The sequence below is a fragment of the Dermacentor variabilis genome, chromosome 9 (genome assembly GCF_050947875.1).
Source record: "Dermacentor variabilis isolate Ectoservices chromosome 9, ASM5094787v1, whole genome shotgun sequence".
Classification (NCBI taxonomy): domain Eukaryota; kingdom Metazoa; phylum Arthropoda; class Arachnida; order Ixodida; family Ixodidae; genus Dermacentor; species Dermacentor variabilis.
Window position 1 is genome coordinate 88033615 of NC_134576.1, and position 16529 is coordinate 88050143.

The 16529-nt window shown below is 51.0% G+C and overlaps 1 protein-coding gene and 36 non-coding genes across 37 annotated transcripts in view; 36 read left to right on the forward strand and 1 right to left on the reverse strand.

Moving 5' to 3' along the window:
- Nucleotides 1–16529, reverse strand: part of LOC142557082 (N-acyl-phosphatidylethanolamine-hydrolyzing phospholipase D-like) — a 129653-nt gene that overhangs the window by 36641 nt on the left and 76483 nt on the right. The gene's annotated exons all lie outside the window — the stretch shown is intronic.
- On the forward strand, nt 8843–8914 carry TRNAE-UUC (transfer RNA glutamic acid (anticodon UUC)). Its single transcript has one exon. It is a non-coding gene; the product is annotated as a tRNA-Glu (tRNA).
- Nucleotides 8921–8992, forward strand: TRNAQ-CUG (transfer RNA glutamine (anticodon CUG)). The gene has a single exon. It is a non-coding gene; the product is annotated as a tRNA-Gln (tRNA).
- On the forward strand, nt 9069–9140 carry TRNAE-UUC (transfer RNA glutamic acid (anticodon UUC)). The gene has a single exon. It is a non-coding gene; the product is annotated as a tRNA-Glu (tRNA).
- Nucleotides 9147–9218, forward strand: TRNAQ-CUG (transfer RNA glutamine (anticodon CUG)). The gene has a single exon. It is a non-coding gene; the product is annotated as a tRNA-Gln (tRNA).
- Nucleotides 9295–9366, forward strand: TRNAE-UUC (transfer RNA glutamic acid (anticodon UUC)). The gene has a single exon. It is a non-coding gene; the product is annotated as a tRNA-Glu (tRNA).
- TRNAQ-CUG (transfer RNA glutamine (anticodon CUG)) lies at nt 9373–9444 on the forward strand. The gene has a single exon. It is a non-coding gene; the product is annotated as a tRNA-Gln (tRNA).
- Nucleotides 9521–9592, forward strand: TRNAE-UUC (transfer RNA glutamic acid (anticodon UUC)). Its single transcript has one exon. It is a non-coding gene; the product is annotated as a tRNA-Glu (tRNA).
- On the forward strand, nt 9599–9670 carry TRNAQ-CUG (transfer RNA glutamine (anticodon CUG)). Its single transcript has one exon. It is a non-coding gene; the product is annotated as a tRNA-Gln (tRNA).
- On the forward strand, nt 9742–9813 carry TRNAE-UUC (transfer RNA glutamic acid (anticodon UUC)). Its single transcript has one exon. It is a non-coding gene; the product is annotated as a tRNA-Glu (tRNA).
- On the forward strand, nt 9820–9891 carry TRNAQ-CUG (transfer RNA glutamine (anticodon CUG)). Its single transcript has one exon. It is a non-coding gene; the product is annotated as a tRNA-Gln (tRNA).
- TRNAE-UUC (transfer RNA glutamic acid (anticodon UUC)) lies at nt 9968–10039 on the forward strand. The gene has a single exon. It is a non-coding gene; the product is annotated as a tRNA-Glu (tRNA).
- Nucleotides 10046–10117, forward strand: TRNAQ-CUG (transfer RNA glutamine (anticodon CUG)). The gene has a single exon. It is a non-coding gene; the product is annotated as a tRNA-Gln (tRNA).
- Nucleotides 10194–10265, forward strand: TRNAE-UUC (transfer RNA glutamic acid (anticodon UUC)). The gene has a single exon. It is a non-coding gene; the product is annotated as a tRNA-Glu (tRNA).
- On the forward strand, nt 10272–10343 carry TRNAQ-CUG (transfer RNA glutamine (anticodon CUG)). The gene has a single exon. It is a non-coding gene; the product is annotated as a tRNA-Gln (tRNA).
- Nucleotides 10420–10491, forward strand: TRNAE-UUC (transfer RNA glutamic acid (anticodon UUC)). The gene has a single exon. It is a non-coding gene; the product is annotated as a tRNA-Glu (tRNA).
- TRNAE-UUC (transfer RNA glutamic acid (anticodon UUC)) lies at nt 10639–10710 on the forward strand. The gene has a single exon. It is a non-coding gene; the product is annotated as a tRNA-Glu (tRNA).
- Nucleotides 12513–12584, forward strand: TRNAE-UUC (transfer RNA glutamic acid (anticodon UUC)). Its single transcript has one exon. It is a non-coding gene; the product is annotated as a tRNA-Glu (tRNA).
- On the forward strand, nt 12739–12810 carry TRNAE-UUC (transfer RNA glutamic acid (anticodon UUC)). Its single transcript has one exon. It is a non-coding gene; the product is annotated as a tRNA-Glu (tRNA).
- On the forward strand, nt 12964–13035 carry TRNAE-UUC (transfer RNA glutamic acid (anticodon UUC)). The gene has a single exon. It is a non-coding gene; the product is annotated as a tRNA-Glu (tRNA).
- Nucleotides 13042–13113, forward strand: TRNAQ-CUG (transfer RNA glutamine (anticodon CUG)). The gene has a single exon. It is a non-coding gene; the product is annotated as a tRNA-Gln (tRNA).
- On the forward strand, nt 13190–13261 carry TRNAE-UUC (transfer RNA glutamic acid (anticodon UUC)). The gene has a single exon. It is a non-coding gene; the product is annotated as a tRNA-Glu (tRNA).
- On the forward strand, nt 13268–13339 carry TRNAQ-CUG (transfer RNA glutamine (anticodon CUG)). The gene has a single exon. It is a non-coding gene; the product is annotated as a tRNA-Gln (tRNA).
- Nucleotides 13416–13487, forward strand: TRNAE-UUC (transfer RNA glutamic acid (anticodon UUC)). Its single transcript has one exon. It is a non-coding gene; the product is annotated as a tRNA-Glu (tRNA).
- Nucleotides 13494–13565, forward strand: TRNAQ-CUG (transfer RNA glutamine (anticodon CUG)). The gene has a single exon. It is a non-coding gene; the product is annotated as a tRNA-Gln (tRNA).
- TRNAE-UUC (transfer RNA glutamic acid (anticodon UUC)) lies at nt 13642–13713 on the forward strand. Its single transcript has one exon. It is a non-coding gene; the product is annotated as a tRNA-Glu (tRNA).
- Nucleotides 13868–13939, forward strand: TRNAE-UUC (transfer RNA glutamic acid (anticodon UUC)). The gene has a single exon. It is a non-coding gene; the product is annotated as a tRNA-Glu (tRNA).
- TRNAQ-CUG (transfer RNA glutamine (anticodon CUG)) lies at nt 13946–14017 on the forward strand. Its single transcript has one exon. It is a non-coding gene; the product is annotated as a tRNA-Gln (tRNA).
- Nucleotides 14094–14165, forward strand: TRNAE-UUC (transfer RNA glutamic acid (anticodon UUC)). The gene has a single exon. It is a non-coding gene; the product is annotated as a tRNA-Glu (tRNA).
- TRNAQ-CUG (transfer RNA glutamine (anticodon CUG)) lies at nt 14172–14243 on the forward strand. Its single transcript has one exon. It is a non-coding gene; the product is annotated as a tRNA-Gln (tRNA).
- Nucleotides 14320–14391, forward strand: TRNAE-UUC (transfer RNA glutamic acid (anticodon UUC)). The gene has a single exon. It is a non-coding gene; the product is annotated as a tRNA-Glu (tRNA).
- On the forward strand, nt 14398–14469 carry TRNAQ-CUG (transfer RNA glutamine (anticodon CUG)). The gene has a single exon. It is a non-coding gene; the product is annotated as a tRNA-Gln (tRNA).
- TRNAE-UUC (transfer RNA glutamic acid (anticodon UUC)) lies at nt 14546–14617 on the forward strand. Its single transcript has one exon. It is a non-coding gene; the product is annotated as a tRNA-Glu (tRNA).
- On the forward strand, nt 14770–14841 carry TRNAE-UUC (transfer RNA glutamic acid (anticodon UUC)). The gene has a single exon. It is a non-coding gene; the product is annotated as a tRNA-Glu (tRNA).
- On the forward strand, nt 14848–14919 carry TRNAQ-CUG (transfer RNA glutamine (anticodon CUG)). Its single transcript has one exon. It is a non-coding gene; the product is annotated as a tRNA-Gln (tRNA).
- TRNAE-UUC (transfer RNA glutamic acid (anticodon UUC)) lies at nt 14996–15067 on the forward strand. The gene has a single exon. It is a non-coding gene; the product is annotated as a tRNA-Glu (tRNA).
- Nucleotides 15074–15145, forward strand: TRNAQ-CUG (transfer RNA glutamine (anticodon CUG)). The gene has a single exon. It is a non-coding gene; the product is annotated as a tRNA-Gln (tRNA).

The following is a 16529-nucleotide window of genomic DNA, read 5'->3' on the forward strand; positions in this document are numbered from 1 at the left end:
TCATTCCGCACTTTTAAACAACCGGTATTTGAAATGGGAACGGAATGAAGGCACTGGTTGGACGTCCAGGTGGGATAGGAATGGAGTGGGAGCCCGAGATTCGGGAATGGAGTCGGAATGGAATGGGCACGTATCCTGGAACGCTAGATGTAGATTCTGAACGAAACACTCAAACCGGTAAATTTGCTATTTGCACCAAACTAGACTTGGCCAATGAGTTATATTTCTCTTGCCGTTCTTCTTTTTTCAATATCTACGTATAGGCCACTAATTCTGCGCGGCAATTATAAATAACAGTGTATTCCGCACATTCCATCCTTCTGAAGACACAGAGACCTTTCTGCGTTACAAAACTGAAGTGCATTTATGGACAGCAACGTCTAGATGTCGATGAATATGATTCGGGTTTAGCAAGAGCACACTATAGATCAAAGACACAAGGATGGAGACCAAAAACGACGTCGCAAACTGTTGTACCCTACGCAAGTCTACGGTGACTTGCAACTCGCGCCATGCTTTTTGGCGCACTGTCGAATATCCAGAAAGCGCGATAACAGGAGGTCAGAGAGGTGTCTTGGAAAAGAAATGGCACCCACTAATATGCCAGCACATAGATTTGAAAAAGAAATATCCCTGCAATAATACGTTTCGCTTTCATGTTAGTTCACAAATTGACAGAGTAATCTAGCTGGATGGCATTGCATACACAACGGCGCAAGGTTATTTTCTACTTGGTTTGCTTTGCGCGAATGAGTTTAGGAGGAATTTCAGGATTTGGGGAATGGTGGATCAGCTGTAGACTATAGTAAATATTCAGTGGTTCAACTGTGCCATTTGCGCCATTTTGCTACAGTTTGGCACGTCTGCTCCTGACTGCGCCCGCTCAAGTGCCATCTGCGTCAAGTGCGCAAAAGTGCGGTATTTTCGAGTTTTCACGATGATGCAATGTTGTCAGCAGGGTTATGCAACTACAATCAAGACCGATTCTTCGGACGCCCGATTTTTCGGACATGTCCGATCATTCGGACGCCTTCGCGGCACCGCTACGGTACCCCATAGAGTCACTGTATAAGAACCTCTGAAATTTCGGACGCAAAAACCCTTTGTTGTCCGATTTTCTGGACTTCTTGCCATGACCGCAGGCACGAAACGGAATTGATGGTAGCCACCACCGCCGCCATGTTGATTATGTCGCCGTCGCTTTCGCTTTCGCAACAGTCGCTTTCGCACGCAGATCCGCTGACAGCCGTAGTAGCCACCACCGCGACAATGCTAGCCTAGCTACTTCGACGTTCGCTACCAAGCTTCTTGCGGTTCAGTAACGTGTTTTTCAATAAAGCAATTCGCCACTGTTAGCAAAGTGACGCGGACTCCGCCTTTGTAACCCTCGCCAATGGCTTCGAAGTTCGGAAATCATGACGCGTTGCATATCGCAGGTTTTCGAAAGTCAGCTTCGCCTCAATATAGCAGTGTTACGTGGTGAAGCATTCGCGAAATATTGCGGTGAAGCACACCAAGAGTGGGAAGGGGCAATTGTCGCGGCACACACGTATGCATTCCTTAATTATACACGCGTGCGCCCTCCGTCTCTTGTCACAGTACGAGCGCCGACATGCCTAATAATGGCACTGGGAGGCCTTCAGAGCTACTTCGGACGTGCCTGTGGCAATTTCAGCCCTTGGAGGCAGCAAAAGGTCGGTCGGGTGTCGGCAACAAAGCTTACGGTAGTACGCCGAATCGACTCGTATCTATTCGCACAGGCCACACGACACACGGGAAGCCGACAAACCGCATCCAAACGAAAGCGTGTATGCGGGATGGTACGAACGTTGTTCTCGACCGCCCTCACCATCTTTGCGACACACCATACGGAGGCATCTCAACTTGGCGCCGTTCATAGACATACAGTCTCTTGTCGAGCGTCTAGCATTGGTATTGGGCGTAATATACATTGTCTTGTGCGGCAAAGCATCAAAGCACATCTGTCATTTGGAATGCACATAAGACATTTGCCATCCCTTTTTGTCTTGCGCCTGACAGCGCAAATTGTTCTAGCTCAGTTGCAATTTTTATCTCTGTCTTGAGCCCAGGCGCATATCTTAGTCCTCGTTAGCCTACAAAATTTTATTTGTTTGCTACAAAATGAAGTTCCTTGCCCACCCAAATAGAAATGTTTGCAAAATACCGTGCATGGTATACTGTCCGTGGGAAGGCAAGCTTAATTGGTAGCTGTTGGCTTTGTGCCTTGCTTCACTTTTGAGCAGCACTTACTGATTGCGTAGTAATAACAAGTTTCGCCAAATGGCTACTGATTACTGCTGTACTACTCCAAGTGTTCCGAAAAAAAAAAAGAAAAAGAATTTTCCGCTCCGAAACTGCTCCAGAATGCTGGTGTGGCTGTTCCTAAATTGCTCCAAATCCTAAACCGGCTGGACCACCACTGATATTCAAAAAAATGGTGCACCATCGCGTTAGATATTAATGCCACATCGACTTAATCCAAAATTGAAGAAGACCCGCGTGAACGCAGCAGGCGTAATTTCACTTATAAAGACCTCAGACTACACTAAAAGACCCTGTAGAGACCAATAAATGTTTTTGACGATGATGATGGTGATGATGATGATGATGGTATAAAGGCTTCGATTATTATAGACCGTTTTTGCAGTTATGGTTTTGAAGAAGGCCAAAAGTGAGCCTTTACCCGCGGTACCTTGGCGTTTTGCGATGTAAGGAGTGGTCACTCCGGAGTTGGTCTCGGAATGATTGTGCATTTTTTAAACAGTCGGAATGCTTCGGAAGAGGGGACCGTAACACAGGCTGCCACTCCTGAAACTAGCGTTTCAGTGGGTGAACTTGTGCCCTCAAAAAGCGGCTACGCTCAACGAAGGGCGACAGCGGCGAACACAGTCTGCAACCGTCGAAAATCTGATCTGCCGGTCAAGTGCGTCGGCTTTCATACACGAGCCATCGAACGTTCCATAGAAATTGCTGGTGCCCGCGTGTCCTCCAGAACGTTTTGCACCATTCGCTTCGCGTATACATGCAATCAGATTACACAAGGTTCGATGACAACAGACAGCGGATAGAACAATCGATAACATTCCAGAGGCTTCTGACACATGCAGGCGCGTCCCGCGCTGAGCGATAGCATTTGTTAGACTGTGAAAAGCACTCAACCGAAAAAAAGATGAATGAGTCCACGTGTCAATACGCAATGATGCTTTATCCATTTCTTTCTCGAACCTTATATTACACTCGCAATTCTCTTGGGTAGCGATCTTGTACACGTGTTTACGAAATAAGGTTCCTTATGTATGGTTATCTGTAGAAGCACCAGGCATGTGCTTCTACCGTCTGAGTGTTCACGCAATGCCTCTGTCGAGGAACTGATGAACCTTTTCACAGCATATGTATAGGCACATAAACTTTTTCAAATACCAAAATTCACAAAAGGCTTCTATTAGAAAAAAAAAATATGCACATCTAACGTATATGCTGAAAGTATATGCGAAGAGAAGCTTTTATAAACAGGTTGATGAAATGCTATCAGTTCGCGCATTTCATTCCTGCAGCATCTTTAGTATAAAGGAAAATGGCGCCTGCGCATGCGCATGCGCACTCGCGCAAAGCATCGTGACACGCGCAGCGATCATCTCAAAAGAGCTGGTTGGCACGATCGGAGCGTACCAGCGATTGTGACTTTCGTCGTTGGCAAAGTCCGTCAGGGAAGCCCGCTGGCAAAGAAAGTTTCACTTTAAAAACACTATATATATTAGCAAGAGATTATAGCCAACAACGGGCTGCAGAAATAATTAACTGGCCACAAATGTGATCCTTCTCAAATCTCGGTGAGACCTCTGTTTCTTTTCCATCACAGCGCGCGGTCTGTGTTTAGCGAGCGGAAACAGCGCTGCACTAACCATTCCCGTTCTCCGGCGTGGTCTAGACATTCTGCTTCCGGCTCCCGAGCTGAACGGATCGCGGGATCATGGGCTCCAATGGAGCGGCATATGCGGCTGTTAGCCGCGGCAACAGGCTTTCGACGGAAGAAGATAAAGATTACCAAATAATTTTGCCTCGCCTACCTACAGGACGTATTGTTTTGAACACAGTTTTTTTGCACGGCGACGCTCGTGTTCGCCCGTTTCGTGTAGAAGATTTTCGAGACGCGCTTCAAGCTGTTGGTATGCTCTCTGGCGTCGTCGCCCTTGGAGCATACCAAATAAACCATGTATGGGCGGTGACGATGAAGACAGCCGAGGCTGCCGAAAAGGTGGCGGCCCTAAAGGAGCTGCAGGTGAAGGGGCGTCGCTGCCTGGTCATCGACCCCAAGGAACAACAGGTGAAGCTTCGTATCCACTGGCTTCTGCATGGGGTGGACGACGAAGACGTCAAGACCGCGCTGGCCTCCTTCGGCAAGGTGACGGAAGTGACCCGGGAGCGCTGGCGAGTGGATGGCGTTTCCGACAAGGGCTCGACGACCCGAGCAGTGCTGCTGCAGCTGAAGGCAGGAATGAAAGTCGACGACCTGCCCCACCAGATCCGCGTCGCCGGCGAGCTTGCGCTGGTGGTAGCCCCAGGACGTCCCATGCAGTGCCTGCGCTGCCGGGGCTCTGGCCACGTTCGTCGTGAATGCAAGGTTCCCCGTTGCTCGCGGTGCAGGCTTTTTGGACACAACGACGCGGACTGTGTGCGTTCATACGCAGTAGCCGCGGGTTCGGCGGAGAGCGAGCCGTCGACGTTAGACCATGTAATGGACGTGACCGAGGCGGAGGAAGCGGCCACGGGAGCTGGAAACGGCAAAGTGGCGGCAGAAACCGGCGCGACGACCAAGCAAGCCGAAGGAGGAAGGAATATCCCTCCCCCCAAACAACGAGCGGCTACAGTCGAGAGCGTGAAGACGGCCCCGCAAGAAAATGAGAGCCACCAGCCAGCTACGGATGCAACGCAGGCAGAGGCGGACGACAACGCGACCCCTGCTAGCGCCCGTGTCGAATCCGTCTCGGCACCGGTCAAGAGATCCCTGCAGCACGAGGAGAAAGTCGACGGAAAGGCCGGCGGTGACTCCGAGGCACCACCCGCTAAGACGCTACCTGGAAGGCGCTCCACCCTCAAGCCTAAGCCGAACCTGGAGACTGACCGTAGGCTTACCCCGAAGCCGACCAAAGAGGAACCCGGGCGACGGCCGCCGGATGGCCACGGAGGCGTCTAGCGGTCAGCTAGACGTTAAGGTGAGCACCATGCTCCGGGCCTTCTCCCCTTCCGGTTTTCACCAATAATAAGCTACCAACCCGTCGCTTAGCCTCGGCACGCTAAACGTTCGAGGTCTGGCCGCCAAAAGGAAACAGAGTCAGGTTTACAGACTACTAGTGGACCACGACCTCGACGTTTTAGCAGTGCAAGAAACCAAGGTAGACGGCGAGGAGGAGACCGGGAGCATGGTGCAAAGGTTCACGTATAACTACTATACGGTAGTGAGCCACGCCTTAGGGACATCGGCAGGGTGTGTGCTGTTCGTGAGGAAGCTCCCTGGTCTTGTTATAGATGGTTACTTCTCCTGTACTTCTGGTCGACTTGTCTTTTGTGACTTCAGCTATTGTAATGTCCAATGGCGCGTGTTTTGCATTTATGCGCCTAATACTGTGCAAGAGAGGGCAAATTTCTTTTTGAGTTTAAAGCATCATTTACATGTGCAAAAAATGATAGCCTGTGTAGGCGACTTCAACTGCGTATTGAAAGCTGAGGATAGGTCTACGCGTCGCGTGGTTTGTGACAAAAGTAGTGATATCCTGGCGCAGATCACACACGAATTCGAATTAGAAGATATCGCAGAATGTTTTCGCGGTCACGGAGACGTAAGCTACACTCACTTTCAGGGCACAAGTCACGCACGCTTAGACCGTATCTATCTTTCATATGATTTAGTTGAAAAATGCCAGTGCTACACAGTTACGGCCATATCATATTCTGACCACTGCCTGGTAAAATGCACGGTGGGCAGGAAGAAAGAACGAAACAAGTTCGTCTGGGAACTGTGGAAATTGAATGCAGAGCTGTTACGGGATGAAACTTTTAACGAAAATGTCGTGGCTGCTCTGAATTCTTTTGGAACAGACAGTTCTACGAAATTTGGTGAGGAATGGGAGTTGCTGAAGCAAAGCATTAAATTGAAGGCAATCGAAAGAAGTAGCGTACTGCGATATGAACAAAAGGCCAGAGAAAAGGATTTAACAACATTGCTAGAAAAATTTGCGAAGCTTGAATGCATGCAACCTGGCGCCTATCAACAAGATATGCGCGCCGTTAAGAAGAAGCTCGAGGTATTCGACGAAGATCGCTTCCGAGGTGCGCTAGTGCGCGCCAGAGCAGAAAGGCTATCATGCGGGGAAACGCCAACGAAAAGAGCACTGGGGTTAGAAAAAAAGCACTCGAGACGTAAGCAGATTGAGGCTATCGAATATGAAGGGGTGGTATTAACGGATAACAATAATATAGGGCGTGCTTTCTTTGAGCATTACAAAGAACTTTTTACATTCAGGCCTGTCAACATGCACGATTTCAAGAAATTATTTTTGCAACGAATCCCACAGCTGTCGAGTGAGGTTAAAGAAACCTTAGAACGACCATTAACAGAACATGAAGTGATGAAAGCCATCGAAGACCTGAATCCTGGGAAGTCGCCAGGTCCAGACGGTCTTTGTGCCGCATGGTACAAATCGTTCAAAAGCCACCTAGCTCCTATCTTAACAGCAGTTTTCAATGAAGCATATGAACTGAAAATACTTCCACCATCCTTTGGCCAGTCCCATACAGTACTAATACCGAAAACAGAAGAGACCGAAAAGCTCAAGCAACTTTCCTCCTACAGACCCATAGCGCTTACTAACTGTGACTACAAAATATTGATGAAGGTGTTGGCACGACGGGTCCAGTCAGTTATTCAGGAAGTAGTCGGCCCACACCAGACGTGTGGTATTCGTGGAAGAACCATTTTCACTAACATCCATAAAATGAAGTGTGTGCTGGAGTGTTGTGACGCCATGTGCGATGCAGTAGCCATCCTCCAGCTAGACTTGGAGAAGGCGTTTGATTGTGTTTCTCACGACATATTGCTTACCATCCTTGAACACGTTAATTTTGGCCACATAATCACTGAAGGGGTGACCATGGCGTACCGGAGCTGCTATACCAGACTTATAATTAATCAGATGTTGGGGGCCCCCATTAACGTGAAGCGCTCCGTTCGCCAGGGTTGTCCACTCAGTCCACTCCTGTTTTGTGTCTACATAGAAACGCTATGTCTGGCCATCATTGAAAATGAACGTATTAAGGGGTTTAGTCTTCAATCAGCAGAAGTGAAGCTACTGGCATACGCTGACGATGTGGCTGTGTGCTGTAAGGACAAACAAAGTGTATTGAATACTGTTAATATCGTCAAAAAGTTTGGTAACGTCACTAACAGCTACGTTAACTGGCAGAAATGTTTGGGGTTTTGGCATGGAAGATGGGCGTCTACACCAGACCACTTTTCGAACGTAAACTGGGTCACGACGCCAGTTAAGTACCTTGGAGCACCCCTTGATGCCTACAGGGACAGTAGCGAGTACTGGAAGGAGCGGACAAAACAACTAAAAGAAAAAGCCGACCGATGGAACGCCTGTTACCTATCAATATTCGCGAGAGCTACAGCGTGCAACATGTTTCTCGTGACAAAGATCTGGTACGTAATGCAGGTACTACAGTGCTCTCGTATTAATGTGCAGAAACTGCACCGCGTGTTCGCTGTATTCGTGTGGGCATCAAGCTGGGAGCGATGTAGCCGAGATAATCTCTTCCGGCGCGTGAAGGATGGTGGTCTGGGGTTGGCGCACCTCTTCTTGCGTCAACTGGTGAATAGATTCTCCTTCTTTCGAGATACAAAGGACCCATTTCTGCGCACGGTGATCCAAATGAGGCTGTCAAGATCACTTCCCGAATTCGTTGTAGGTACGGAAATAATGCCAGGACCAGTCCGTGGTTTCTTTCGGGAAATAGTTCAGAGTGTTTCCTTTTTGCGTGTTCGTTTTTCAAGTGCATATTTGTGGAGTGTAAAACGGAAAAAGTTATATCGTGATTTATGTGACAGTGTTTTGCTGGTACCTATGTACAGAGCCCCGTACAGTGGAGGCCCAGGCCTAGATGTATTGAAAAGGGTGAAGAAGATGCCAGTTCAACCAGCCACTAAATCGTTCTTTTTTAAATTACACACTGGTACTGTACCTGTTAAATCCTTCCTTGAACAACGTGGGTTCTACATGCCATGGGGAACCCACTGCCTTATATGTAAAAAAACAGAAAGCATAGATCACGTCTTCATCCACTGTTGGGAAGGGGTCTTTTTCTGGGACGTGCTACAAAGGACTCTAAAAAAGGAGCTACCTATAGATCCCCACGGAATCAGGTTTCTGCCAGTATATGACGACGAAGGTTTCCCGTACGACCTGATCATGCTTACGGGCCTCCACAGTTTATGGCGCGCAAGAATGGCGGGTTACCATTGTGACCCGGATGCCCGACCGGCGCGTCTGTACTTTTGTGAATCCATGCAACGGTATGTGGAAGTGATCAAGATGCAACAGCCTGTTCCTGAGTGGCTGTCGAGGGTTGAACCCCTTACAGCACTAAAGGAATTTTAATCCGACAACGTCGTGCCACAGTAGCGGACGGCAGCGAATGTAAATATTACTGTTCCTTGTTCCGTTTGTGTATTCATCCCTTTTTGCTTCTTTGGTCTTTGTTTATATCATTTAGGAATTTGTGTTGTGTTATGTCGAGGACTGGCAATAAAGAAAAAAAAAAATCCGGCGTGGTCTAGTGGCTAGGATACCTGGTTTTCACCCAGGAGGCCCGGGATCGATTCCCGGCGTCGGAACGGTGTGGTCTCATGGTGTAACGGTTAGCACTCTGGACTCTGAATCCAGCAATCCGAGTTCAAATCTCGGTGAGACCGCTTTCCTTTGTTTTTCTCACAGCGCACGGTCTGTGTATAGCGAGCAGAAGTAGCGTTGCACTAACCATTCCCGTTCTCCGGCGTGGTCTAGTGGCTAGGATACCTGGCTTTCACCCAGGAGGCCCGGGGTCGATTCCCGGCGTCGGAACGGTGTGGTCTCATGGTGTAACGGTTAGCACTCTGGACTCTGAATCCAGCAATCCGAGTTCAAATCTCGGTGAGACCTCTTTCCTTTGTTTTTATCACAGCGCACGGTGTGTGTATAGCGAGCAGAAGCAGCGCTGCACTAACCGTTCCCGTTCTCCGGCGTGGTCTAGTGGCTAGGATACCTGGCTTTCACCCAGGAGGCCCGGGTTCGATTCCCGGCGTCGGAACGGTGTGGTCTCGTGGTGTAACGGTTAGCACTCTGGACTCTGAATCCAGCAATCCGAGTTCAAATCTCGGTGAGACCTCTTTCCTTTCTTTTTCTCACAGCGCACGGTCTGTGTATAGCGAGCAGAAGCAGCGTTGCACTAACCATTCTCGTTCTCCGGCGTGGTCTAGTGGCTAGGATACCTGGCTTTCACCCAGGAGGCCCGGGTTCGATTCCCGGCGTCGGAACGGTGTGGTCTCATGGTGTAACGGTTCGCACTCTGGACTCTGAATCCAGCCATCCGAGTTCAAATCTCGGTGAGACCTCTTTCTTTTTCTCACAGCGCACGGTCTGTGTATAGCGAGCAGAAGCAGCGTTGCACTAACCATTCTCGTTCTCCGGCGTGGTCTAGTGGCTAGGATACCTGGCTTTCACCCAGGAGGCCCGGGTTCGATTCCCGGCGTCGGAACGGTGTGGTCTCATGGTGTAACGGTTAGCACTCTGGACTCTGAATCCAGCCATCCGAGTTCAAATCTCGGTGAGACCTCTTTCCTTTCTTTTTCTCACAGCGCACGGTCTGTGTATAGCGAGCAGAAGCAGCGTTGCACTAACCATTCTCGTTCTCCGGCGTTGTCTAGTGGCTAGGATACCTGGCTTTCACCCAGGAGGCCCGGGTTCGATTCCCGGCGTCGGAACGGTGTGGTCTCGTGGTGTAACGGTTAGCACTCTGGACTCTGAATCCAGCAATCCGAGTTCAAATCTCGGTGAGACCTCTTTCCTTTCTTTTTCTCACAGCGCACGGTCTGTGTATAGCGAGCAGAAGCAGCGTTGCACTAACCTTTCTCGTTCTCCGGCGTGGTCTAGTGGCTAGGATACCTGGCTTTCACCCAGGAGGCCCGGGTTCGATTCCCGGCGTCGGAACGGTGTGGTCTCATGGTGTAACGGTTAGCACTCTGGACTCTGAATCCAGCCATCCGAGTTCAAATCTCGGTGAGACCTCTTTCCTTTGTTTTTCTCACAGCGCATGGTCTGTGTATAGCGAGCAGAAGCAGCGTTGCACTAACCATTCCCGTTCTCCGGCGTGGTCTAGTGGCTAGGATACCTGGCTTTCGCCCTGGAGGCCCGGGTTCGATTCCCGGCGTCGGAACGGTGTGGTCTCATGGTGTAACGGTTAGCACTCTGAATCCAGCAATCCGAGTTCAAATCTCGGTGAGACCTCTTTCCTTTGTTTTTCTCACAGCGCACGGTCTGTGTATAGCGAGCAGAAGCAGCGTTGCACTAACCATTCTCGTTCTCCGGCGTGGTCTAGTGGCTAGGATACCTGGCTTTCACCCAGGAGGCCCGGGTTCGATTGCCGGCGTCGGAACGGTGTGCTCTCATGGTGTAACGGTTAGCACTCTGGGCTCTGAATCCAGCAATCCGAGTTCAAATATCGGCGAGACCTCTTTCCTTTGTTTTTCTCACAGCGCATGGTCTGTGTATAGCGAGCAGAAGCAGCGTTGCACTAACCATTCCCGTTCTCCGGCGTGGTCTAGTGGCTAGGATACCTGGCTTTCACCGAGGAGGCGCGAGTTCGATTCCCCGGCGTCGGAACGGTGTGGTCTTATGGTGTAACGGTTAGCACTCTGAATCCAGCAATCCGAGTTCAAATCTCGGTGAGACCTCTTTACTTTGTTTTTCTCACAGCGCACGGTGTGTGTATAGCGAGCAGAAGCAGCGCTGCACTAACCGTTCCCGTTCTCCGGCGTGGTCTATGACATCGCACTTTTTTGCATTGACCAAGAGAGCATTCGGGAGGCAGTCAAGGATGCAAGAAAGTTTTGCAGTCTAACGGGGAGTGCCATAAGCTGGCCAAAAAGCTTAGGCTTCTGGCACGGTGAATGGGACAGCCGGCCTGCAGTGTTAGAAACAGTACCGTTCACAGATCCAGTTATCTTGGTGTTCCTTTGGAATACTATCGCGATACCACGACGCAATGGACTGAACAAACTGAGCGGGCTAAAGCACAAACAACGAAGAGGGAAGGCAAGAATCTGTCAATATTCACGAGAGCCACTGTCTGCAATTTATTTCTTGTCGCTAAAGTGTTTTATATGTTGCAAGTTTTATGTATATCCCGAGTGTGTGTACAGAAGTTGCACAGGGTTTTTGCTATGTTCGTGTGGGGATCAGGATGGGAGCGCGCGAGTCGTCTGAATCTGTTTCACGCTGTGCAGAAAGGAGGGCTGGGTTTGTCGCATTTATTTTTGAAACAAGTAGTGTCGCGTTTCATGTTCTTGCGCGACGAAAGCGATTGTTTTTTGCGGTGCGTTATCCAGACGCGATTAGGTGACGCACTGCCAGAATATGTTGTGACGTCGTATGGCATACGTCAAGTGGTTGTCCGAGGTTTTTTGTTTGAAGTGATAAGCTCTTTCCGTTTTCTAAAAGTACACTTTTCTTTGGAATACCTGAACACAGTCGCAAGAAAGCGATTATACCGAGATTTAGTTAATATCATGTGTCCAGTACCAATATACCGTGCAGTATATGCACTGGGGCGTGAGCAGAATGTCTTAAAAAGAGTTAAGAAAATGCCTGTAAGAGCAACAACAAAAACTTTTTTTTTCATGCTACACACTGGCACGCTTCCTGTCAAGCCATGGCTGCAGGAGAAGGGGATCTTTGTACCCTGGAGTGTGAATTGCCAGATATGTCAGAAACCGGAGACAATGGAGCATATTTTTCTGGAGTGCAGGGACTCAGTCTTCCTTTGGGACATTCTACAAAGGACACTAAAAAAAGAATTTCCTTTAACACCTTTTGGAATCCGTTTTTTACCGTTTGAAGAGACAGAAGGCGTGCCATGTGATATGGTGATGTTACTCTGCATGCACAGCGTGTGGAAAACACGAATGGCGGTGCGTAATGAGGATGTTGACGAAAAACCGGCCAAAGAATATTTTGCTGAAAATGTATTGTACATTCGCGAAGCGTTTAAAGCGCTCAGTGAACCACCTGAGTGGTTAACCGCATTTGAACAGCTTGCAAACATTCAGCCTTTTTAAACCAAAATTAAACGACAAGGTACACCCGCACATTGAACTGTCTTTTTTGTTTTGTAATCGCAGCGGAGAATAGCTGTGAATCGTGTATTTGTTATAAAACAGGCAATAAACAAACGAAAAATCCGGCGTGGTCTAGTGGCTAGGATACCTGGCTTTCACCCAGGAGGCCCGGGTTCGATTCCCGGCGTCGGAACGGTGTGGTCTCATAGTGTAACGGTTAGCAATCTGGACTCTGAATCGAGCAATCCGAGTTCAAATCTCGGTGAGACCTCTTTCCTTTGTTTTTCTCACAGCCCACGGTGTGTGTATAGCGAGCAGAAGCAGCGTGGCACGAACCGTTCCCGTTCTCCGGCGTGGTCTAGTGGCTAGGATACCTAGCTTTCACCCAGGAGGCCCGGGTTCGATTCCCGGCGTCGGAACGGTGTGGTCTCATGGTGTAACGGTTCGCACTCCGGACTCTGAATCCAGCAATCCGAGTTCAAATCTCGGTGAGACCTCTTTCCTTTGTTTTTCTCAAGCGCACGGTGTGTGTATAGCGAGCAGAAGCAGCGTGGCACGAACCATTCCCGTTCTCCGGCGTGGTCTAGTGGCTAGGATACCTGGCTTTCACCCAGGAGGCCCGGGTTCGATTCCCGGCGTCGGAACGGTGTGGTCTCATGGTGTAACGGTTAGCACTCTGGACTCTGAATCCAGCAATCGGAGTTCAAATCTCGGTGAGACCTCTTTCCTTTATTTTTCTCACAGCGCACGGTGTGTGTATAGCGAGCAGAAGCAGCGTGGCACGAACCATTCCCGTTCTCCGGCGTGGTCTAGTGGCTAGCATACCTGGCTTTCACCCACGAGGCCCGGGTTCGATTCCCGGCGTCGGAACGGTGTGGTCTCATGGTGTAACGGTTAGCACTCTGGACTCTGAATCCAGCAATCCGAGTTCAAATCTCGGTGAGACCTCTTTCCTTTGTTTTTCTCACAGCGCACGGTGTGTGTATAGCGAGCAGAAGCAGCGTGGCACGAACCATTCCCGTTCTCCGGCGTGGTCTAGTGGCTAGGATACCTGGCTTTCACCCAGGAGGCCCGGGTTCGATTCCCGGCGTCGGAACGGTGTGGTCTCATGGTGTAACGGTTAGCACTCTGGACTCTGAATCCAGCAATCAGAGTTCAAATCTCGGTGAGACCTCTTTCCTTTGTTTTTCTCACAGCGCACGGTGTGTGTATAGCGAGCAGAAGCAGCGTGGCACGAACCATTCCCGTTCTCCGGCATGGTCTAGTGGCTAGGATACCTGGCTTTCACCCAGGAGGCCCGGGTTGGATTCCCGGCGTCGGAACGGTGTGGTCTCATGGTGTAACGGTTAGCACTCTGGGCTCTGAATCCAGCAATCAGAGTTCAAATCTCGGTGAGACCTCTTTCCTTTGTTTTTCTCACAGCGCACGGTGTGTGTATAGCGAGCAGAAGCAGCGTGGCACGAACCATTCCCGTTCTCCGGCGTGGTCTAGTGGCTAAGATACCTGGCTTTCTCCCACGAGGCCCGGGTTCGATTCCCGGCGTCGGAACGGAGTGGTCTCATGGTGTAACGGTTAGCACTCTGGACTCTGAATCCAGCAATCGGAGTTCAAATCTCGGTGAGACCTCTTTCCTTTGTTTTTCTCACAGCGCACGGTGTGTGTATAGCGAGCAGAAGCAGCGTGGCACGAACCATTCCCGTTCTCCGGCGTGGTCTAGTGGCTAGGATACCTGGTTTTCACCCAGGAGGCCCGGGTTCGATTCCCGGCGTCGGAACGGTGTGGTCTCATGGTGTAACGGTTAGCACTCTGGACTCTGAATCCAGCAATCCGAGTTCGAATCTCGGTGAGACCTCTTTCCTTTGTTTTTCTCACAGCGCACGGTGTGTGTATAGCGAGCAGAAGCAGCGTGGCACGAACCATTCCCGTTCTCCGGCGTGGTCTAGTGGCTAGGATACCTGGCTTTCACCCAGGAGGCCCGGGTTCGATTCCCGGCGTCGGAACGGTGTGGTCTCATGGTGTAACGGTTAGCACTCTGGACTCTGAATCCAGCAATCCGAGTTCAAATCTCGGTGAGACCTCTTTCCTTTGTTTTTCTCACAGCGCACGGTGTGTGTATAGCGAGCAGAAGCAGCGTGGCACGAACCATTCCCGTTCTCCGGCGTGGTCTAGTGGCTAGGATACCTGGCTTTCACCCAGGAGGTCCGGGTTCGATTCCCGGCGTCGGAACGGTGTGGTCTTGGTGTAACGGTTAGCACTCTGGACTCTGAATCCAGCAATCCGAGTTCAAATCTCGGTGAGACCTCTTTCCTTTGTTTTTCTCACAGCGCACGGTCTGTGTATAGCAAGCAGAAGCAGCGCTGCACTAACCATTCCCGTTCTCCGGCGTGGTCTAGTGGCTAGGATACCTGGCTTTCACCCAGAAGGCCCGGGTTCGATTCCCGGCGTCGGAACGGTGTGGTCTCATGGTGTAACGGTTAGTACCCTGGACTCTGAATCCAGCAATCCGAGTTCAATTCTCGGTGAGACCTCTTTCCTTTGTTTTTCTCACAGCGCACGGTCTGTGTATAGCGAGCAGAAGCAGCGCTGCACTTATCATTCCCGTTCTCCGGCGTGGTCTAGTGGCTAGGATACCTGGCTTTCACCCAGGAGGCCCGGGTTCGATTCCCGGCGTCGGAACGGTGTGGTCTCATGGTGTAACGGTTAGCACTCTGGACTCTGAATCCAGCAATCAGGGTTCAAATCTCGGTGAGACCTCTTTCCTTTGTTTTTCTCACAGCTCACGGTGTGTGTATAGCGAGCAGAAGCAGCGCTGCACTAACCGTTCCCGTTCTCCGGCGTGGTCTAGTGGCACATTCTGCATCCGGCAGCCGAGCTGAACGGATCGCGGGATCATGGGCTCCAATGGAGCGGCATATGCGGCTGTTAGCCGCGGCAACAGGCTTTCGACGGAAGAAGATAAAGATTACCAGATAATTTTGCCTCGCCTACCTACAGGACGTATTGTTTTGAACACAGTTTTTTTGCACGGCGACGCTCGTGTTCGCCCGTTTCGTGTAGAAGATTTTCGAGACGCGCTTCAAGCTGTTGGTATGCTCTCTGGCGTCGTCGCCCTTGGAGCATACCAAATCAACCATGTATGGGCTGTGACGATGAAGACAGCCGAGGCTGCCGAAAAGCTGGCGGCCCTGAAGGAGCTGCAGGTGAAGGGGCGTCGCTGCCTGGTCATCGACCCCAAGGAACAACAGGTGAAGCTTCGTATCCACTGGCTTCTGCATGGGGTGGACGACGAAGACGTCAAGACCGCGCTGGCCTCCTTCGGCAAGGTGACGGAAGTGACCCGGGAGCGCTGGCGAGTGGATGGCGTTTCCGACAAGGGCTCGACGACCCGAGCAGTGCTGCTGCAGCTGAAGGCAGGAATGAAAGTCGACGTCCTGCCCCACCAGATCCGCGTCGCCGGCGAGCTTGCGCTGGTGGTAGCCCCAGGACGTCCCATGCAGTGCCTGCGCTGCCGAGGCTCTGGCCACGTTCGTCGTGAATGCAAGGTTCCCCGTTGCTCGCGGTGCAGGCTTTTTGGACACAACGACGCGGACTGTGTGCGTTCATACGCAGTAGCCGCGGGTTCGGCGGAGAGCGAGCCGTCGACGTTAGACCATGTAATGGACGTGACCGAGGCGGAGGAAGCGGCCACGGGAGCTGGAAACGGCAAAGTGGCGGCAGAAACCGGCGTGACGACCAAGCAAGCCGAAGGAGGAAGGAATATCCCTCCCCCCAAAGAACCAGCAGCTACAGTCGAGAGCGTGAAGACGGCCCCGCATGAAAATGAGAGCCACCAGCCAGCTACGGATGCAACGCAGGCAGAGGCGGACGACAACGCGACCCCTGCTAGCGCCCGCGTCGAATCCGTCTCGGCACCGGTCAAGAGATCCCTGCAGCACGAGGAGAAAGTCGACGGAAAGGCTGGCGGTGACTCCGAGGCACCACCCGCTAAGACGCTACCTGGAAGGCGCTCCACCCTCAAGCCTAAGCCGAACTTGGAGACTGACCGTAGGCTTACCCCGAAGCCGACCAAAGAGGAACCCGGGCGACGGCCGCCGGATGGCCACGGAGGCGTCTAGCGGTCAGCTAGACGTTAAGGTGA